General features: G+C 42.7%; 1 long non-coding RNA gene across 5 annotated transcripts; it reads left to right on the plus strand.

Annotated features, from left to right (window-relative positions):
- Nucleotides 1–270: 270 nt before the first annotated feature.
- LOC130259593 (uncharacterized) lies at nucleotides 271–21,806 on the plus strand. 5 transcript variants are annotated; one of them, XR_008841667.1, is made up of 7 exons: nucleotides 289–533; nucleotides 1,254–1,399; nucleotides 3,788–4,105; nucleotides 11,639–11,718; nucleotides 13,142–13,916; nucleotides 14,096–14,196; nucleotides 16,909–21,806. It is a non-coding gene; the product is annotated as an uncharacterized LOC130259593 (long non-coding RNA). The 5 variants fall into 5 exon arrangements; XR_008841668.1 differs by having other exon boundaries at nucleotides 13,836–13,916; XR_008841666.1 differs by having other exon boundaries at nucleotides 11,639–13,916.
- The last annotated feature ends 1,615 nt before the right edge of the window (nucleotides 21,807–23,421 follow it).

Raw genomic sequence — 23,421 nt, forward strand, 5'->3', positions numbered from 1 at the left:
ATCTCTGCCTGGGAGACTGAGGCAGAAGCAATGTCCATGGAGGGGCCTTGCCAGTGAGGACAATTGCCTGGAAAATGGGCTAACACCCAGGGGAACTGCTGGGATAATTCAGCCTTCCTGGGACCCTCCTGACTGTGCTACAGTCAACCGGTACAGTAAACCCTGTGAAAGCAAGGCTCAGGCACACAGCCCATATTTTTACAGATTTCCCAATTGCCTGTCACAGGCACTTGGCAGGAGTAAGGGCTGTAGCTCTTGCAACAAAACCTGAGCAGAGCAGAGAGCTGAGTGTGGTGACAGGGTGGTGTGACTGCTCCTGAGCATTTTGAAAGCACTGTGGTGTTTGCAATGTGATAGCTCTGGAGCTATTTCAATGCACAGCCTGCTACAATCGTGGTATCACCTGGAGTCGAGGGGAGAGAGGCTGGATGAGCCAGTGCAACATGGGGTTTTACACAATTACTGACTGTGAGCTCGAGCTGAAATCAAAGAGCAGCCAGCTGTGGTGAACACTTCCATGGGAGTACCCTGAGGTAATTTTTCTGTAGTTTTCAGTTTAACTCAACATCTCTGCAGAATTGTCTGGAGAATACTTCGTGAAGACACTCTCTTCCCATTTTTAAGGCTCCATGGGTGCCGTGATGGAAGGGGTTAACTGGGCGGGAGGCAGGGGAATTCTGGAGACTTTTTCAGATACCTGGGGTACCTTGGGCTCCGAAATGTTGACCTCTGACTCTCTAAGTTTATCAGCACATTCACTAATCAGGGGTGTTTAATGGAACAGCCACATGGATTCCTGGCATTCTTGAAACGTTATGACCCTGTCAGTTGTATGAAGACTGAAAGTCTCTTGCTTTTGAACTCACCAGAGTTTGCACTGTCTTAGAAGCCTTTGATAAATACTTGCTGGATTTCTTACCTAGCTGGTCTAATCTGCCCAAGGTCACAATTCCAGAAAAAAAAAGTTTCATTTTAGGGGCATTCATCACTTAAATTGATCAAATTAATGCTTTCTTTAGTTCTGGATTGGTAGAGAGTGTTGTGTGTCATGTTTAAAAAAACCCAGCAGATAAAATGTTTGTTTTCCTGTTATATGTAAGGGGATTTGTGTTCACTTTCAGTCTCTAAAGACCAGTGAAAAACAAATGTAAAATGTTTTTCCATTAAAAAACTCTAACATTACTGAAATAGATCTCCCTCAAGTACCCAAAGGTTTTATCAACCGTGTCCATGTGCATGTTTTTTCTTCACAGTTCACACCAGAGAGTTTAAGCACAAAGGATTCTGTTATAACTGGATTCAGTTACAGAGACCCAAGCCTGGAAGTATATGTGATCCAAGCCTTGGCCAGAATTTAAATGGACCCAAATTCAAATGGGCTGAATTCATCGTGAATGAGGTATCCAAGTCAATTTTAAAATTAAGCTGAAATTTAACTGTCACTTTGAGCACATTCAAAATTTTCCGTCAAGTCCAGGATACAAACATAATAGCAAAGGCCAAGGAAAACGGTTTGAATTTTGAGCAACAAATATGTTTTTAAATTTCTTGTGGATAAGCTCCATACAGAGCAAGCCTTTCTGGGTCAGATACGAATAGATAACTCATCAGTGTAAGAAAGCCTTGTAATCAGGGTACTGGCAGCAGCAAAGAAAAGAGGCTGGAAATATCAAGAGCTAACAGGTGATATGGATGGCGGTCTCTGCTATGAAGCTTTTAAAAGCAAACAGTTCACATAATTTATAAATGATTTCATAGGAAAGCTCACATTTATCCAAGAGGCCATGCCTCAGTATAGCAGACCTCCCAGGAGACTTTTCAGGTGACTCTTCCTTTATCAACCTTATTTTGTTACTCCTAGCTCTATTCTTCTGCTGTTTCTCACCATATCTCTCGATATTTTTAAACCCATCACCTACTGACAGTTTGTCGTTTGGGTACTTTGTTCAGCTGAGCTACACACCCTTATTCTGAAATGGGCAACAGCAAGAGCTTGACCCTTCCCAGGGCAGGGGAAAAGCACATGAAAAGAGCTAAGGAGGTCAGATCCCAAGCACGGTGGGAGCTGAGGTGCTGCTGTTAAGGCAGCATTGAGTAAAAACCTCTCACTTGCAGGCTGACATAACTGCCATGCATGGTTCTACACACACCATCCTCTGCCTGTTGGCTTTTACCTGATAATGTGAGGAGCTGAGGAATGGGGACACAGTGAACAGCTTTAGATCCCCCTGAACCTGACCCAGTACCCAGGCAGACTCCAGCTCACACGTGGTGCAGCACAGCTATCTTGTGTTTCCTGGTGAGCCTCCTTATGTGGGCTCAAAACCTTGGAGAAATTTTGTAGCAATCCTAGGGATGTCTTGTTCTCATTATCTCCCCTGACTTAGCAAATGGGGGGCAGAATGGGAATGATCTTTGTATCTAGGTCAGACCCTAATCTTTTTTCCTTTACTGAAGAATCATTCCCTCCTTTTTCCTCTAGTCCAGATTTGCCTTTCAACTCCATTTGAGCCCTTGTCTGTCATTCACTCCTGCCCTCTTCAGCCCAGGGCAGAATCATTTGTGCTAACAGGATGGCACATTTCTCCATTTTCTGTCTCACACATTTCTTTTTCACCCCATCTATCATATTCCCACATCTGACTGATGCAATACAACGAGATATTTAAAAACCACAGAAACTATGCAAACCAATTTTTTTTTCTTACCTAATGATGGAGGAAGGAAACCAGCTGGGGACTCACTGATGTAAAACTCACTTTGCCAGTAAAACTCACTTACCTGTCTTCAGCCTCATGTTCCTCTGGTCAGTGGAGCAGGAACAACTACTCTACTTTCTGTTCAGCAGCAGCTACACCCAATACAGAAGTCTGATGTTGGGCAAACTCAGCTGCCTGCCCGTTTGCCCTGCTCTGGTCTGTATTATTATGAACACAGCATTCACAGCTGCCCTTCCAAGTGACTTGGTCCTGTGTTGGCCCGCAGCTTCCCCACATAGTATATGTAAAACCCTGGGTAAGCCTCAGTTTTCCCTTAGGTAAGTGTCAGTCCAAAGCACTAACTATCGCTTTGGCACACATATTTAACCTGGCACACACCACATAAAGCTTTGAGCAAAATAAAATATAGTCATAGATTTAATGAGCATCAAAATAAAGCTAAAAAAAAAAAAAAGACAGTACAGGAAATTGCAGAGCAATGGCAACCACAAGAGGAAAGCAGGAGAATAATCACAAAGACCCTGAAATTCTGCAGAGGCCAGACAGACACATGGCTCTTCCTGACCCCTCTCTCCTGGCAGAAGGGGGGAAACTCCTCCTCCGCTCAGCCAGGGGCCCAGCCTGTTGTTAGCCACCCATTTTGAACTACTACAAATACATTAATTTAGCCAACTAGAGAGAAATAAAGCTTTTGAAAGAAGCAGCAAATAAATCACAGAAGCCCCATGTATAAAAACCAGGCAGCGTGACGTGACGCCTCTGCACAGGGCAGCTGTGACCTGTGTTAACCTGCCCAGGTTCTGGCACTTGAAAAACATCAGTGAGAAAACTTTAGAGACAACAAACTCATAGAGGAACCGCTGCTACAAGCATCCTCTTCTATCTATCCCTCCTCAGGAAGGGGCTGGCAGGGCAACCCCAACAGCTTTTCTTCTCCTGCTGTGCTTGTGGGCTCTGATCTACAACGTGCAGCAGAGCCAGGCTGTGGGCACACAGCCTTTCCCTGCTGCTGGTGTTTCAACTGACAGGTAGGTTTCCTGGTTTACCCTCATTTCTCATCTCCACAGCCTCCTCCTGACTTTAAGAGATTATTGCTGTATAAGAGCTGAGCATCTTGTGTGGCATTCAAGAGGAGATGAGTTAGTTTCAAGCAGCAGAGCTCTGCTGAGCTGACCTGGCTCTTCTAAATCAGACTGTGCCATGAAGGGAGCAATCAGCTGCAGCAAAGGGAAGGACAGCAAGCAGATGAGAGCTGGGGAAGGCTGGAAGAGGAATCAGACAGGGGATGAATCTACAGACACAACAGCTAAGAGAGCCCTGGCTGCCAGACCTAGACTCTTCAATCAACAGATTAAAGAGACAATTAGGTCCCATATTTTGACCAGGTACTTATTTGCTTTTGCAGTTTCTTTGGTGTGTGTGTGTGCGTGTGGGGAGGTGACAGTGCCAAGCAATAGCAGGATAAATGGTCAGCTTGGAACTCATCCCACCACTTAAGAAATGCGTGGCAGAGTGAGAAACCTGCAGGGAAGCCAGGGAGCCCCCCACCTCACCTGTCTCTCAACCTGTCCTCCAAGTGAGTTCTGCTCTCCTAGCTGTACACTGAACCGTTAGTAATACTGAAGTACTGAGCTTTATTCCTTCACATTTGTCCTTTCCTTCCTTGCTCATTTTAGGGTAGGGGCAGCAAAGCAAATTCTAGGAATTTTGTGAAACCTGCCAGTCCCTAAGAGGCTGAATAGCTTTCCACACACATGACTGTTACTGATTTGAGACTAAGGCAAATTGTTCATTTCTGGCAAAGCCAGTGACATGTTAGTGTGGCTATATCTCTGCTAAGGCCACAGGGTACTTTGCCTGCTGGTGAAACTTTGCTCATCCAAGCTTAAGTGAACAATTCAGCTGAAGTGAACAGTTGGTTTCCTGCTTCACTTGCAGAAGTGCTCTGAGTTCTGAGGCCTCTCTTTTGCTGTGTCTCTCTACCTGTATTGCTTGTGTCTGCTGCTCTGATTCTGGTGTTCACTGTTTAACTGGAGCAGTGAGAGACTTTAAAGTAGACAAAGTGATAGCTGGGAACTTCAGTCGCTGCCCAACAGTTAGCACTTGTGGAAAGCACCACGATCTCTGTGGCTCCCAGCAGAGAGGAAGCTCAGCCAGAGGATGGATAGCTGGGTCTAGCTGTGCACTTAAAGGCAGAGGCTGCTTGCACAGCTCCTCTGCTCCAGCATCTGCAGAGCTCTCCCTCTTTTGCTCCTTGGATAAGAAGTTATTTTTGGCTGTGTTTTGCAATATTAAATATTAGCTCTAGGCTTTCCCCTATGTACTGTGTAATCCTGTTCTGTGTGGGCTTTATATATTGTTCTTTTGACATTATCACTATTGCATATTAATAAATTAAACATTCAATTCGTGCTACTCTCTTGGGCCAATGTATATTGCTAGGGGGTGAAAAGAAGGGATTAAACTGGTTTACAGTGTTCTGCTGTTGTACCATGTTACAGCAGATGCATAAGAAGGATCAAGGAGCTTTCTTGGTGCAGAATTGTTATATTAATAGCAGAATTGTGGGGTCATAATTTTTATTACTGTCTTTTAATAAGCTATTGATGCAGACACTTTTTACACCTATGGGAAAATATAATTATGCTGGAACTGTAACAGTGGATGTTCTTAGCAGAACATCACAAGGTATTAAAAGGAGAATGAGTCTTCAATTATGTTGAATGAAGTTTTAGCAAGCCTAGTGGGGAGTGAAGGTTCAAGATAGAGAAAGAGGAGTAAATTCAGCCTGAATGTCTCTAAGTTTAGGCTTTAAGTTAATAATAAGCATAGCCATTGGGGAGCTGGTGACAAACAACTCTCCTGAATTCCTCAATAGGAGCAAATGCAGGTGCATGATGTGATGCTGCACAGAGCCAACAAGCCCCCAAAATAAGAATGCACTGAGAAAAGCCCCCTGTAGGTTACAGCCTATTCTGGGGCTTCAAGTCATATGTTGCATCTCTACCTTATAAAATGCAGTGTTGAGTAGTGGAAATAAGGCAGAAAATGAACCAATACCAGATGCAAGAGCTCCATCAACCAGCTCCGAAAAAGCTGACTAAAAGATTGTCCTTGAGACGGAATTTGATGAGGTAAAAAAATATTAGATACTCTATGATAGCTCAAATAAAAAGCAGAATGACAAGGCTGAAAGCCACAGATGAGGAGAGGCAGGAAGCTCTGAGGTGGGCAGCGACTCTCTGTTAAATCTCATGCACCAGAGGATCCAGTGCTCATCCAGATGTTCTGCAAACACAGCCTCTGTGCAGCCACCTCCATCTCCTCAATTAAAAAAAAAGAACCAACAAAAAAATGGAGCTGAAGCCACATACAAGAAATCCCATACCCTGTTAGGCTGTGGCAGGGTGTCTGCTGGAAAATTTTAAACATATTTGATAGTTCCTACAGCCATTCTTACTCCTGTTTGGTTTATTCTCAAGTAACAAACCCTACAAAAGCCCTGCATCTGAACTGTCAAATATATTCTGTCCATGGTTTAAAGACATTCCCCTCAAAAGATCAGATTTCCTCATCATCATACAATGTCTAAAATATGTACAGTGTCATAAGTAGACAAATACAACTTATTTTTACCATGACTGTTATTTTATATCCTGTAGCACTACATGACATGCTCTTTACAGCCATTGCAGGAAGTCAGCTCCTTGCTCTGAAAATCTCTCCAAGATTAACTCTTGATCTTAATTCTTATTTTGTGGTTTAGCACTTGTCACCATACAGCAGCTGAGATACAGCTTCGCTCTACAGATGACTTTACATTTATGTCCCAAGCAGTGACTCCTGGGTTATGATTCCTGCTTGAAGTCCTGTCAAACGTATCTTAATTTGTTAACAGTTTTGCTCCACTAGGCTGACTCTGCTGAAAGGCTATAAAAAGTAATAGTCCATTTGTGAGTTTACTGCTATTAGCTACAAGTGTTAATTCATGCATAAAAACCTCTACAGCTGCATACCTGCAATCAGCAACAGAGGAGATGGGGTTACGTACTGGATGAGGAAATTATTCCTGTAGTAGATTTGGAGCATATTCATCTGCAAACAGTCACCCCTCCCACCTCAAGAAAGAGTGATAACTTCTTGGTTTTAATCACATGCTGCCAGTTCTTATTGCTTTACAAACAACATCAAGGGGAGGGTAATTGGACCCTTCAGCTTCTCCATCATAACAGCATGACTACTGCAGAAAGGAAAACAAATCTTCACCCATTCCAAAAGCAAAAATAAAGCACGGGATGGAAATGTTAATGCTTAATTAGAAAAGTAAGAACAGGCGTGTCCCCAGTAAGCGACTTGCCAGGGGATGCACAAACAAAACTATTGGGCTTAGAAAAGCGCAGCCTCAAGCCTGCACCTGCTTTCACACCCTTACAAGGAAAGACAAGCTCATGTCCACTTTTCACTGCCCCACTTGCCAATGCTTTTCCTTTTCCCAGGACACACAGAGGGGATAATGGCGCATGGCAGGTGCTGGGAAGTAATTTTTTCTGTGGAAGTGCCTATTGCTTCCCCAAGCATTGACACTGCAGCCACTGCTCTCCTGCCTCAGCACTGCCTGCCAGCACTGGGCAGAGCCCAGGAAGGGCCACCACATCACCTCTGCAGCAGGTCTGCAGCAGCAGCAGCAGCAGCTCTTTCTGCAATATCCCAGACAGGATGACATCACCAAGCACTGCTTCTTTCAAGTTAAGCCGTTAAATTAACGTTAAATTAAGCAAAATGCTAGGGATAATTTTTTTGCCAGCACGAACAGAATCCTGCAGAAGTCAAATCCATCAAGGATACCAATTGAACTCAGTGTTCTTTATCCTGTAGGGCAAAGAGCTATAATCTGCTAAGACAGTTCCTAATTCCATGCCTTTTCAGGAGATCACAGAATGAACAAAGCCTCACAAATCAGTATCCTGTTGCTTCAGTAAAATAATAGCTCAAATGCATTGCAAAACTGCAGCAAGGAAGAGCCCCAAGCCAGCAAAGAGCTGTGTGTGCACACAGCCTTACTAGTATCTATAAGCCATGTTTCTTGAGGAGCATTTTCTGCCTTTCTGGGCACTCCTACATCAGCACCGTAACACCAAGACATTTTGCCTGGCTTTACGTAGGAAAAATAAATGTGAAGATAAGATAGAATAGGAAAACATAAGAACTTATCATAATTAAAACAAGACTCAAGCAAGACCACATGGAATGAGACAACAGTGAAGCTGGACAAAGGAAAATGTTAGAAAAATGCAAGTTGTATTTGGTGGAACAAGATCTTGAAAATCTGAGGATGTTTGCAAAGCTGTGCTAGTTCCTGTGGATACTAAGTACTAAAAATCTGCCAGAATTTGTTATTCTGAGTTTAGGTTTGTTTTGTTTTTTTTTAAAAAAAAAGGTAACAAGGGCTTTAATTATTTGACTTTTAAAAAGTAGCAGCTCTCTGGACAAAGGTCTCCAGAAGAAGAGAAAAACAAGTTGTGACAATGGGTGCCAAGAAAACATTAAAAAAGCAATATGCATGCAAGAATCTCACACTACATCACACAGAGCAGAATGCTCACAGAGAGTGTTACTTTGACTGTCGAATATATAGAAGCAGGAGACACTGAAGCCCATTTTAACATATATCTGGAGAAATGTTTATAAGCCCTAGGGAAATTATTCTCATCTCACCCTACAAAAAGGGGAAAACCAGGATAAATTCTATAGCACAAGGGTCTCAGTGGCACATAGACACCTACTTTCTGTGCACTCAAGTCTTTTTTTATGGTCATATCCATATAAACATTATAGTGCCTTCTCCATGTTAAATCTGCCCTGACTGAAACTGTTCTGAAAATACTTTGTTCAATGCTTAGACCCTGAAAAACAGTATTTGCTATATCCAAACTTCCTGCTCATTCTTAAATGAGTTTTAAGAGGGTAACATTTAATGATGTTTTTGTTGAATTCAATCTTGTTTGCATTACGTCACACAAAAATGCACTGCAGAAAGGTTCTTCATAATGCCATTATGCTGTTAGTGATAGTGGGAGAAATTGTGATGTTTAAGTATCAACAGAAATAGCTTCATTGGCTTTCAGAAGAGATGGGGAAGTAAAGAGAAAAAGGGACAATCAGCTGATATGTCAAACATCCATATATAAATGATGATTCAGAGGAGGGTTATGATGGTACTGAGGCTAATGAGACACTTCGGATAATACAAGAGACACAAAATCGAGTTCACTTTATAATCTGAGTATATTATGGAGCTAATCAAGAGGAAGGAAGAAAACAGATCATTGCTTGTAGAAGTGGAGAGGAGGGGGAAATGCCAGCAGATGACTCAGTTCTCCTGAGTCATTCCAGTTCCAACTATCCATTGACCTGCCTGGGGAAGTTTGAAGAACACTTCTAAAATGTTTTAAGTCTGCCCTATACTTTCTTGACTGAAAAGGCCGTACCAGGACAAGAGATAGACTTCTAGATCCTCCATTTACAGCCACGGAAAAAACAGAGGGAGTCTTGACTGCAGCTGCAGCTGCAGGGTGGAGATGGCTGTGCCTGCTGCATTAAGTGTACCCTCACATCTGCCAATCTTGCTCTATTGATCAAATTTTAGATATATATATATTAAAAAAAAAAAAAAAAAAAAAAAAAAAAAGGTATGCAAAGGTATGCATGTACTTGTCTTTTAATAAGACGATATATTTGCTTTAAGTTTACATCTCTTTCATCATCTTGCTTTCCCTGAGAAGGAAATTTCAATATTTTTACATTTTCTATGCAGTCCCCTAGTAGCCAAACCTGAGACAACAGCAAGCACCCAGCACTGAGACAGCTGAAGGGTTTTAAAACACCTATCCAATATTCACATCTGAATACTGGAAATGAAAATGAGCCTGTCTCAGGGTGCAGTCAGCTCCCTGTTATCTCTTGAAACAGAAGCCATTACAGAGAATCTGACATTTCTGATTCCCTGTCTGTGTCCTGGGTTTCCCTGAAAGCTTGTTACTAAGTGCTGAAGTCAGAAACTCTTCTCATGCTTTTCCTTCTGAATTTCAAAGAAGCAAAGAAAGCCTTTTGCAACTTCTGTAACAAAGCATCTGATGTTGTTTGGTTACATCGGGTACCTGCACTGGGTTTGGGTTCTTCCAGAAAAACGATTTGAAAGCTTCAATAAGTGGAACTGAACTATCTTGTATCAAGTTAAAAAGAAATTCACTAATACATAGTAGCCTTGTGCAGACAATGCATTATATTAGCCTGTGTGTCTTGTTATAATATATTCCAAGTGATGTGTGGTGATGGCAAATCTGTTATTCATTAAAAAGGTGCTGAAGACCAGCCTGTCGGAAGACATTTTTTCCCCCAGTTTTACTCCTCATTAGTTTTTGAAGCCTGGAAGTTACAGAACAAAGTTCATGTTAAAGGCTATCACTAATATTATCATGCTGCTTTAATGCTGGAGTAATCAAATACATAAAAACTATATTCCCAATTCCTAGCACCACATTTTTATTTTAAACATTAGAAAAGCACACACATCCTGAAGAGAAAAATGTTTGGAACTGACTGTTATTTATCCAAAAATAAATTTCCTCAAAAGCAGCTTGGTGCAGCTTCTTGCCTGCACGGCTCACATTGCTGGGGCTCCAGTTCAAGACCTGCACACGCTGCAAGTGGACACTAAGGGGTGTAAATTCATCAACTTCTGCTGAACTTTATATTCACACACTGCCGTGAAGTGAGGTCAGAATAAGACTGCACGCTTCATATAGAAGTGCAGTTCTGTTTTCATGTGCTTAGAGGGGTTGTAGGGGTTTCTCTGTTTTCAGGTTTGGTTTTTTTGTTTGTTTTGTTTTGTTTAGCTTGGTGGGTTGTTTTTTTCATGTGTGTGGGGGTTGTTGGGTTTTTTGAAATAAAAATGCAAGGAAGGAGAGTTAGGTTTCCTCTCTAAAAATTAATGGATGTAATTTTTTTAATTTTTAAATTTGTTTTGTTTTGGTTTTTTGAGGAATTGATTTATATTTAGATATCAGACATCTTCTTTTGACTTAACTGAGTCAAGTTCCTCCTGCTCCAACCTTCACATGCCAATTTTTAGAAAAAATTTTTAGAGCTTTCTCTTAATATCAGCTAGCAAGACATTTTGGCCATCTTCCTCTGGGGGTTCAAAATTCATAACAAAAGATTTTGCACATCCATCATCTCAAAAAAAAAATGCCTCCACGCCTAAGTTTTCCAATCATAGAAGCATGTTGCTTTTATGCCTTGATACATCTGATGAAAAGTTTATAATATACTTTCATGGATCTTCTTAGAGAGATAGCTCAGTGCTATAGAACAGAATTTGTGATGATTTAGAAGTATTTTCTAAATCAAACAAAGATTGACAAAGAAATTAGTGTATCTCAGTACAACCTTGTTCTGAACTGTGGTATTAGGAAGTGTCAGACTAGATATTAGCAGAAGCAGAAACTTGTGGAATTCAGAGTTCCCTGGCAAAGCTACAGTCCCTGGCTGCACTGAGGGCAGGATGGAGATAACAAATATCTGATAGAGAAGGTCTCTGCAAAGGACTTGGGCACTAAATGTCTTATGGTATACATATAATTTCAGGCTTTGCTTGGTGCAGATAACATACCCCCCAAAAAATTGTATTTCAGAATGTCTGTTGTTAAGCACTCAATAGTCAGCCTTATTCAGAGTTCTCCCTACCTGAGACTGCCTGCCCATGCAGCTGGGCATAGATACAATGGGAGTGAGCTCTGTCATGGTAACAGAGAAGTGACTCTTGGATCTTTTTCTGCTCCCATGAGAAGAGCAAGCCTTGGGAGAGACCCTCAAAAAGTTTTCCTGGTCAGACACACCTATTCTTCTTTCCTGAACAGCAGCTATTCTAAAATCTCATTATAAGGACAACCCTGGAGAGCACATGGCAGCCTTCCAGTACCAACATGCTTTACTAAAGGTAAAAGAACTTTATCAAGTACTTGGGGCTTTTCTGATCTATTGAATGATTGCTTGCAAATCCCTCGCTATTTTCATAGGGGTTTTTCAAGAGAGAGCTTTAAAAGAGTAAAACACAACAGTAGAAGACCTCTCTGTGGCAGGGCTCCCAGAAAGAAGATCTTACACTTCTATTCCCCAGTAGTCACTCTCAGCCCTGCTCTTGCCTAGAAAGTGCTGGAGACCTTTGCTCACATCTCTGAGCACAAGGAAGTTCCAGCACCATTGTAAAGGGTGGGAGCTGACAGCAGGCACCACCTCCAGATAGGACTGTTTATGCTGAGGCGGGATAAATGGATGGAGATCTCCATGAATTGTAGCCAGTGGAGTAAAGCTGGAAGTGTTGCCTTGCACAGAGATAGCAGTGCAGGCAAGGAGCTCAGTGGGAGCTGTGCTGGAGCTGCACTCGGCTCCTTGCAGGGAAGTCTCCTGCTATTAATACCACAGCTATCACAGCAGATAACACGGTAAAAGGCAGCAGCCTGCAGGAAGGCTTAGGTTAGAGTAAACTGAGGAGCACTCTTTGGATTACAGGGTGGGGTAAAGTCTGTAGGGCGTTCTCTTGTCTCTGCAAGCCGAACAGCCGCTGTTCAGCGGCACCAGGCTGCTGCTGGTGCTGCAGTGACACCGACAGGCTGCACTGCCCTGCCCTGGTGTAAAACAGCAAGAGCCAGGCTGCCTCAAATCACAGCAACAAGATAAAGGTCAGGAAATGGGGAAAAAACCTTTTCGTTGGTCAGAGTGTGCTGAGAGAGATCCTGATCCCTCCAGGAAAGGCAGGTGTCCTGTGACCCACCATGAAAGGCAGATGAGCTCCCCATGAGAAGACAGTGATGGTAACTGGGACCAGATCTATCTGTCCCTGGCAGTGCTTATGGTGGCAGAGGGATGCTGTTTGTCTCAACCAAGCTTTGAACCCTCGGGAGAAGTGCAGCTCTTCTCTTCATGCAGCAGTCTTTCCTGATCTACTTTCAGTTCCTTCCTGCAAAGCTGCCCTGTGCAGCAGGCAAGTCAAGGATGGAGAACTTCCTCCCCTGCTTGAGCCGTTTGGAAATGGCTAATTTACTACAAGGTAGGGAGAAAAAGGAAGGATAGTGAAACACAGCCCAGCCTAGGCCTCGAGGCCATCTCAGGTTCAGGAGGAAAGGAAAGGACAAAGAGCTCAGAGACCCCCCAGTCTGGCTTTTTGCAGGACCTCAACATATCAAATTGAAATGGGCCTCTTTTTGCCCCTGGCTGTTCCTACAGTTTAAATGCTTTAACCTTTAAAGGTAGCATTCAGGAACCATGGTACTTAAGTGTTAAAGCTAACTTGGAGGGTATTTTTGCAGAGGGGAAGGAGTTTTACAGGGGCTTTTACCTACCAGACTTACATTTCATTCCAGCACAGGTCATGTGCAGTGCTGGCTCTGTATATAACCTGCTCATGGTCCCTCATCTCACCAGTTTTCTCAGTCTTCTCCCATGGAGATCAACAGATTAAAAGCAGAGAAGATTTGAGGCTTCTTTCCCAGTGGTGCTGAGTGCCTGCTGCTCCTCATGGTCCTGACAGAAAGAGTGCTCAGCAGCAATTCATCTCTATCTGTGCTGCTCTTTGCCTTGGTCTTGAAGATTATTTGAGACACTAGGCAAGAAATGAATAAAAGCCTTTCCCTATCAAAACTCATCAGAACTCTCCTCAATTTTGTTGATCACAGTATCTCTAACCACAGAACCTGTTCATTCTCAGAGCAGGCCCTGCATAGCCTTTCTTCCTCTTAAACTTTCTTCTTCTCCTGCTATTAAGAAGGCCCACATCAGATACGTCACTTTCTCTTTTCTCATGTAGTTGCTCATCCAGTCCTCTAATTCCCATTTTTGATCTCCCTCTACTTCTCTCTCATTTCATCTCCACTATTATTTTCTGTTTAGTTTGTTTGCTCCTACGTGTATAGACCTCAGAAAAGGTTCTCTTGACATAATCAGCCTTCTGTCTCTTCCTTGCTGTTGTTTTCTAAACCTTGTCTTTTTTCTATATTGAATTGCTTTTCCATTCCTCCCATGTGGCTTGAAATGTCTCCTTTCCACAAACACTATCAGAGGTAGCAGTGGCCTTCATAGCCAAGCCGAAAAGGGACCTTTTTCTTCTTACACTTGGAAATCACATCCTCCTGGACACAGGTTAGTGTTCCTTTTTTTCCAGACCTCCTCAACTACTCATTTCCTTGTCTGATGCTCAGGCTTCAGTAATTTATCTTCTGTCAGTATCCTGGCAGTATCCATGGAATTCTGTCCTTCTGCTAAGCTCTACTCTGCAATTGTTTTCTGCATCTTTTACCTACCAACGTCTATCTCTGTAGGTGACACCCCAATCATCCAGTAGCAAGGAAGGAGTTTGTTTTCTGGAAAATTCACCTGTTAGAGTCTGTTTGTTGAGCCCATTGAGAGGACACATTTTCTGGTAAGGACATATCTACATTAAAAACAACAGTCAATGAGTTTGTTTCATGCTCTGATTGTCATTACAGTTCTTAGGTTTGGGGTTTGCAAGTCATGATCTGCATTCCTTAAATAACACAGACACAGCAGAATTTCAGCAGCAATCTCCTCGGACAGGGTAGTCACCAGAAAATAGCCTGCCTTGCATGTGAGGCAGGCTGGGGAGGTGAACATCTCTGTGACATTACAAACCAGTTTTCCAGTACAGCACAGCAGCCAACAGCTTCCCCATGTTTCCATGACTGTGTATCACAAAGTATGTAACTGAGCACACACACTGCACAACCAACCCAAACCCCACACATCCAATTTCAAGAAAGCCTCCAAGAGCAAATATATTTCAGGTTCTTAGCTAATTCCTCTCCAGCAGAGGAAAAGAATATGTGATCTTTCCACTTACCAGGTATAACAAGTTAAACACACTGCCACCAAAACTTCAGAAAAGTGTCTCCTCTCATACTCCCATGGTTTTACTGTTTATGATTTCTCAGGGCAGAGGAAGCCAAAGCAAAAAATTAACTATATTGAAAATTAAAGCAGGAATTATTATGAGGGGCTTAATGGCATGTGGATATAGACCGTGGTCAGGTTCCAAAAACCCACAAGGCATTCTCCCATCAGTAAGGTGGTAGAGCAGAGACCACATGTCTGCCTCTTCCTCCAACCAATAAATGCAGCCAGGACTCACAAGTACATACAGGAGTTAAGTCATATGCAAATTGCTTCTGGAATAAAACCAAAGATGTACAAACAGACTTAGAGCCTTAGCCCCAGCCAAGTCCCAGGTTAATCAGCCCCCAGCACTCTCCAGATGCCTCTAGACACCCCTGGACTCACCAGGCTCTCAGCAAAGAGCAGAGGCTGCCCGAACTCAGCACCCCTACATGCTCCAGTGCTTGAGACACAAGAAAGCCCCACAGCCTTGGCATCACAAGAAGACACAGCAGTTGCCCAGAAAGGAGAAAAACCTTAAAAATGCATTAACTGCCTATAGAGTTGCATTAGATCACTGCTAACAAGCCTAAATAGGTTTTCAAATCAAAGGTGGCTGATCGCATTTTGCCTTGGTTTTCCACTTCCTCTTCCTCTTTTTTTTTTTTTAAATAGATTTTTATGCAATAATCTTCATCTTTCCTAAATTCTTGTTTACCCTCTTTTCCTCTTGTTGGTTAAATCTGGGCTGAGGTTGAGTGGTGTAGAACAGAGGTATGTAAGGAAATTTGATGCAAAGGACAAGAAAACAAAAATCAGAGGTATTTGGTCTGAAAAGAGGCTTTGTCCAAGGCATAATTCTTGTGTGTTTAAGGACAGAGTAATAGATTTGGAAGGATAAGTCATATATCTTAGGATTTTCTTCCCTGCCCCCTTTGATTGATTCATTCCAGTCTCTTCAGATCTTTGCCTGTTCCCACAAACCTGGAATCTCAGGATTGTTTGATTAAGTCATGGTTACCATGACAATAAAAGTGCCTCTGGCCAGTTTGACCTTTGACTGGATTCAATTCACTGAGAGAAATGGACAGAGACTATAGAAAAAGCTTCAGCTTCATGTCCACTACTGCATAAAACGGGCTCTCCTGCACTTTGAGAGTGAGAGCTGACTGCCCTTTTAAAAACATAAATTGGGCTGGAATCCTTTGGAAAGCATTTCTAAGGTTTTGGAAGCCAATTTCTTGATGAACTTCAGATATAAAATGCACGCAGTGGTATGGTTGGAGACTTATTTTAAAATGTGGCATTTAGCACAACAAAAGCAAAAGCTGAAATTAGACTTTGCATGTCTGATCTATATCCACAGAATTTAAAAATTGTGTCATATCCATATCCATCAAATATTTTATAGCTATTTGTAAATACCTGGCTCTTTGTAAGTAGGCACACATGTATAAAAGCAGATTTCAGACTTAGAGCTCATTTCCTCTGATCATAGCCCACCCTGCCACTGCAGGCATTGTGCTGCTGTTGCTCATATAGATAATTATTCCTTTTCATTGTAAATCCATTTCAGCAAAAATAAAGAGGGGAGGGGGGAGAAGAGGGAGATTTCAAAATTAAACCTGTTATGCGATTTGTAAATGGGCCTGACAGGATGACAGCTGAGTGGCCGTTGCAAGGCAATTCATGCATGCAAGATTGCCAGATCCCTGGTGGGAGAGTACGCCGTGCCCGCGCACATGTGGGGCTCCACTGGCGCTGCTCTCCACCTCCCTGTGCTGGGCAACCCCCTTGTTTTACTGCTTCCTCTTTGCAAAGGAGATTAATTTATTCTTTGATAATTAAAGCCTGCTAAAAAGGGGGCTTGCTTCTGGAGCTGCTGGCTCCCCAAAATGCAGGTGGCAGGAGGAAGCAACAGCTCAAGCCATTTGGACGGAGTGGGCTTCACTGGGCACACCATGGAGAGAGCAATGAACAGCCCTTCCCTGGAATATGCAGCCAAGGTGAATGTTAGCCAACGAAATGGCACAGAGCCAAGTAAAGGGAAGGAAAATAAACCCAAGCACTGTGAAAATGAAGGAAAAAGAATGTCTAGGCTGGGGCAATAGTTGCAGACAGTGCTCATTTAAAAAACTGATCCAAGTGGGCAAGAAGGAACTTAGAAATTATTTTTCCCTCTTGCTTTTGTTCGATTTGTTGCTCATTTATTGTCATAAAGTTCTTCCTTCTTCTCACCTAGTTACCTTGAATTCTGGAGCTATGGGAAATAACAGAAGGGGATTATTTAAGCCCTCCCACACAGGCTCTGGGATACAGAATCCTCCTGTTTCCATGCTGGCCATCAGGACCATATCCTGTCAAGTGGCACAGTTTCAACAAGTTCAGGAGAGAGCTGCCATTGTTACAGGATTTTGGTTCCCAGACCAAGAACTGGAAGAGAGATTTGTCTGGGAGGGAATAGGGCACGGAGGATTTTGTTTGTCACTTTTTCCCCTGCTTCTTTTTGGTGAAAGGCAACAGGGAAAATGTCAAGAAACGAATATAGGAAAATTATTGATCTGAAGAATCTGTCCCTACCAGAAAAAACATTTTTGCTACCAAGAGAAGTCAAAGTAAAATTTTGAAAGGCACTTACCTGACTTTCCAGGAACACAAACTCCTAGAGATCCTCTGGCTTTGTAAAAATGTGTCTGAAGCTTCCATAGCTCATAAATGAAACTTTGTTCTGGATGAGGATGATTTCCCCTCCGAAGAAACAGCAGGCACCCACCCCACTGGCTTGTTCACCATCCCTTGCTACAAGATGGGAGAACACTAACAAGCATAGAATATGCCTGATCCATCTCGGCCTTTCCCTCTCCTCATTTTTTTGATGCTGCGTGCTTCCAGTTGTGCCAGTCTGTAAGCTCTCAGCAGTATTTTGTGTTTCCTTCAGTCTCTCTCTCCCTCTCTGTAAGATTTCACCAGCCTATTAGTGTTAGAAGTGAGTGTTTATTAAGTCCAGATATCTATTTATCTATTGCTCTATCTTTATGCAATTCATATACACGTACATCTGCTGAGGCATGGTCCTGGGTATAATGTTCCATTAGAGTGAAATGTTTACATAAAGGAAACTGAGGAGTTTAGCTATTATAAACCTGGACACTGTGAGTTTACTTACAAGAATGTCACATGCACCCCACGGCCAACCTTAAATTGAGACCCTATCACATCTCTCCTTTCATATCTGTGCCTTTATGTCTTCCACTTATGACCCATCACAGACATACTGTGGATTAGTTCAGATGCAATAAGAATCTTAATATCAGTGAGTAGCATCATTATTGGAAACACACTGTGTCTGTGCAGACTGAATATCAGACCATTCCTTTTTGTCTGAGAGGATACCTATTCTCACAAACTCAGAAAATTATCATACAGTCTGTTGCATCCGTCTCTCCTTCAGAAATAACTTTACATACAAGCACTATTTTTTTTTTCCTTATTGAATAAAAAGCTACATGGCAAGCCCCTAGTCTTCATCCATGGAAGGTAAGCAAGGATTTGAGAAGGATTAGAGGAGTAGCAAGGGTTCTTAGATGAACCAGAGGTACCTACCACAGTACCTACCACACAGAAAGTAATTTGGAAATACCTGCCTTTCCCTATAAGCTGGATTCTCTGCTCTGGGAAAACATAGTTTATTTTTAGATCCAGTAAATAACAAGATGTTGGGTGACCACCAAAGACAGGCACTGCTCTGTTTCAAACCCTGCCAGCTAGCCATACTCATTTCCAGAGGAACTCCTGGCACAATCACAAGCTGGTGTGATTTAAACACAAGCAATGCCTTCAGCTGAGAAGAGGGAAATGCAGCCCTTTTCCCTGGTCGGCGCTGCCGAAGCCTGTGATCGCATGGTGGCTCTCGCTCCCGGCAGCAATGCTCCTGCCTGCCCACTCCAGCTCCTCCTGCCTCACCCCCTGAAAGGCAGCAGAGCTCTAATGACCTCCCATGCACTTACGTCTAACAGATACGTTTTTGAAAACAGTATCAGACCTCATACATCTATGACCACTTTAAAAGGCTTCTCACCACACCTTCTGCTCTCTGTTCTCTACACTCAAGTGGAAGAATGGCACAAAACCCCCCCCTCTACCCACTCTTTTCACCCAGTTCCTCTCAACAGCAAGAAAATCTTAGAAGAGCCAAAGAAAAGCTAAAGAAACAACTCTGGGTCCTGTCTGCTCAGGGAACAATTTCCACATCTGACTTTTGCTGCTGCTAGAGGGCTGGTTGCAGCTTTACTATCAGTTCTGTCCCTCTGTATCCTTTGCTTCCCCTGAATCTGTGAAGATTTTGTTTGTTGAGTCAAGGCAGTCAGTGGGAGAGTATTTTCATCACCAATTCCCAAACACTGTCCTTCTTTCCATTTGATGCTCACCCACTCATGAAAAGGGGAAACAAATAAACAAATAAACAAAAAAAATCACAGGATCAGTCTTGGTTCACTTCTTCTTTCTTTTTTTCTGCATGGTTTTATGGACTATCTTTTATTGAACAATATGGGCTGAGTCATGTGAGGACAAATTTGCAGGGATGCATTAGACACACCATGTGTCACAAAAGGTGCATGATCAGAGGCTGAAGACAAACACGTGCATCTCTGACACTTTACTGGGACTGTTCACAATTGCACTGGTTAATGTGCATAGTCAAAATTGAGCAAGATCATAAAGGCTCTTCACACTAAATGAACAAAAGCTCTGGGGTAACGAGCCATGATATCTCGCCTTAGTTGGCACACCCTTGTACCATCTCTGTGACAGAGAACTGAGGTGATGTGCTATACCTCTGGACACAGAAAGCAAAGCCAAAAGGGCAACTCTGTCCCCAGATAAGTTAGTAATAAAGAGGAAAACTAGTTGGGAGGTTTTAATAATTGATTCAGAAAAGCTATAATCTGATAAAAATACTGCTTGGATATAAATCCAATCTATGAATTCTTAATTGATAACAGTTTACTAGGGCAGTGCTTATGTGGAGACGCTTTACACCAGGTCAGTTATCACCTGTCTGTGCCTTTTTCTTGGTGCCATGCCAGCAAAGTGTCTGCTGGGTGCTCTGTGGAATTCAGTGGGATCACATCCGTGTGGCCATGCCCAGAGTCTGGCAGTGCCTGATGACACCTGAGTTACTGACCTTTACTTGCTCTAATTGTGACTTCTTCAAATAAATAATTCAATAAGTTATTTTGTGAAAGTAGACCAACAAGACAGCTACAATCCATTTACACTCAACTTGGGGAGCAAAACACAGCTTTCTCCACGAGCTCCTCTGCTTTGTTGCAATCGCCTCCTTCCCAGCAGTCATGTCCAGGGCTCTCTCAGTCCAGCACCCCCTGAACCCAAATGGATTCTTGGGAGATGGTTTCTCTTCCCCAGATGAAGACCTGAGGTATCAGCTGCTTCTTATTAACCTCATTTCTTCCACTAATTATTGCCCTCACTTTTGCCTGCCTGTTGCTCCTTTTTAGACATCTCTTCCCTAATACCTCTTTGGTGACTAGAAGAGAACTGAAGCAGAGAAGACGATTCATACAAACTAAATTGGGGGTTGAACTTTGTTCAGTTCTGCATTTTTTTCTGAAACAGAGCAGGGGAAACTGCTGGCAGAGCCTCCTCAACCAGTCCATCCCCTCACTGCCACCCAAACACTAACCCCATTTTTCTGCAAGCCATAAGAGTCACTGTAAAGGTGGTGATTTTACTGTCATTCTGAGCCCAAAGAAAGTCTCTGGCTTGGCTGCATGCAAGGTGGCAAATTTAATTGTCTTCTCTTAACTGCTTCTTCACTAAATCTGTGCTGTCTGCTAATCTCCTGCATCCCTGTAGAAAAGTCACGACTGAAGACTCAAGTTGTCAAAACATCACTTGTCTTTTCCACCAACGCTGGTGGAAGCATGGCTGTGCTGAGCCAGAGCAGAGTTGAGCAGGCTTTGAGAAAGTCCCTGTTTCCAATTTAGCACAGCTCCTAGGAGGTATTATGTTTCCTGGTGCAGAGCAGAAAACGCTTTGAGATCCTCAAACACAAAGCCTTGTTGTTTTATTCATTTGTACTGCTGAGCAAATTCTCTTTTTGAGGCTTCCAGTGGGGAAATTTCCTCCAGTTTCTCCATAGCAGAGTCCAGATTAAAGCTACCTTTACCTATTTAAGGTCTAGAAAGCATGATTTCTTCAAAGACAGCCTTTATATCCTGTACTCCTAGAAGACCTTTTTAATTGCAAGAAACACTCTCTTCCTAACTACAAAAGCATTTGAGCTCATCCTCTATTCAGTTGTGTTGGCAGAGCCTCAGGAAGAGTTCTCCAACCTGAAACATCCAAGGAATCTGTTAGGAAACCCATCACAGTTTCCAGATAACACGCTGCCAGCTTTATTAAAAGAGCAGTGCTCGACAGGCTTGCACTCACATTGCAGTCATTCTTGGCACTCCTGCAGCCTCCTCCATCCAAGAATTCTGCACCGCTCATTCCACTGGCTGCCTCTTCCTACCATCCTCACAACGAAGGTACCAAGCGCCTCCCAGGATCACCTGGAGCACGTGATTTTTACAGCACCTCACAAACTGCATTTTCACAAAGATTCTCCGATGTCCTTCCCCAGGGAGCTGAGCTCAGCAGCAGCAGTCAGAGAGGCTCTGCAGCAGCAGCGTCTGCAGGGTGGCTTCTCATGAGCCCTGGACAGCCTCTCTGATGTCCCACATGTTTAACACAGCTCTGTCCCCAAGCACTGGGCTACAGTTAACCAACGGATCCCAAGGTTTTTCTTGAATTTTCCCCAGATTACAACCAGGGCAAGCTTGCTGCTGCTTCAAAACAATGTTTTTCTGATTACAACCTAGGCTGACAATTATAGTGATTTAAACCCTAACTAATTGTGAAGTACTTTGATCATGCTTAGCACAACTTGTGGTTTGTAGGCTGAAAATAGTTGAAAGGAACTCTTGGGTTCACAATTTCCTTGAATATAAATTTTATTTTGATATATAAGGTATGATTTAAATATAAAAATAAAACTTGTGTTTGTTTTCCCCCTCATCCTGTTTCTTCTTTGAATATTATTGCTGGTATAATTTTCCCTCCCTGAGCTTAATATTTACCACACAATTTGTTTTAGCTTAAACCTACTTTTCTTGTTAATCTGTTTTATTAAAAATAATTTTATAAAGGCGTTGTGGATTTGTTTTTGGGGTTTGTTTTGTTTTTAGCTGTGAAACTTCTTCTTTCAGGCTTTTTTTTTTGTATTCTTGCTCAGAGACCATGGGTTGGCAGCACAAACGGCTTTCTCTGGGGCAGAGAGAAGATACCCAGCAGCACTTGGCTGACTCCAGACAGGGTTACTGAGAGGATCTCTGCAGGCTTTGCAAAAGTCCCAGCCACAATTTGCACTGCACCAATTCAGCCCATACAGTTTCTGTTAACTTAGTATATGGGCAGTAAATCCTTCTATTTCTCTCTCCCTTCTTTGCATTTTTAAGAGTTTAGGACACTTGTTTTTACAGCACCAACAAGCTGCATCCGTTAGTTGCAGCCAAAGCTCCTCTAATGCTCCTTGCCAGGATCAGCACAGGAATCTGCACTGCAGGTCACATTTGTCAGCAGTATTCCTCGAGTACAACTAAAGAATGAAGCAGATGCTGATCCTCTTTAGGGAAATTTTATCTTTCCCTCCATTATTTCAGCTGCTTCTGCCCATTGCTGGCACGAGCCTCCATCAAGGGCAGCCCTGGACTTTCCCCATCTCCAGCCCCAGGCATGCTTGCTTTCAATGGGGTTGCAGGTATGAGTGGCTGGTTCAAAGGGAGGTGCACATGTTGGCTCCATCCCCGAACTGGCGCCTCTCTGCCTGGGAAACCTGAGAGTTTCTGTCCTTGCTTATGAACCGTGACATCTGCACATTCCTTGGGCGCTGACCCCCGGGGGCCAGAGGTCACCCCAAGGTCAAGCAGTTTCCTCTTTCACCACCAATAGAGACCTTGACTAGAGGTAAATTATGTTGCAGTTTAAGGAAATAATTTGAAACACTCTTGTAATTATAATAAATTTTGCTGTTTACATTTTAATCTTCAACCCTTTCACCCTCTGGTTCTCTTGTTTAAGGAAAAAAATAGGGGAATTACATATTTAACAGAAAAATTCCTGCCATGGTGGACAGTTGAATAAATAGATGAAGTTCCAATAGCACAACAGCTCCAAGGTCTTTGTCTGCCTTCAGTATGAGCATGCACTTTTTAAAGTGCAAAATCTACTTGCTTTTCAGATAAGTATGTTCATGCAGCAAGAATGGAAACTTAATATTGTGTCAGGAATGTCATGTGATTCCCAATTCTCCATGTTGAGTAACTGTAAAGTTACTTGAAGGAAAATCTCGAGCACCTTACTCAGGCAAAATTCCAGTTGACGCCTATGAAATTTTACAGTAAAACCTATTTTGACTCATGGCTATAGCAAGAGCAGCTGTTTTCCTGAACATATGTTGTCATTTGATCATTTTTTCTTGCAGCTCACAAGTGCTGATGGGCTTGGAAAACCTTTTTATCAAAGGAAAATGATCAAATAATCACAATAAACTCCTGTTACTTTTCAGCTGGGTACCGTTATTCCATCTGATATTTTAAAACAAGGCCCTGGACATGTACAATTCCTCATTTATCCAATATACACTGTGACCTGTAAACTAAATTCAGAGCAACACAAGGAAGCAGCAGAG

The sequence above is a fragment of the Oenanthe melanoleuca genome, chromosome 15 (genome assembly GCF_029582105.1).
Source record: "Oenanthe melanoleuca isolate GR-GAL-2019-014 chromosome 15, OMel1.0, whole genome shotgun sequence".
NCBI lineage: Eukaryota > Metazoa > Chordata > Aves > Passeriformes > Muscicapidae > Oenanthe > Oenanthe melanoleuca.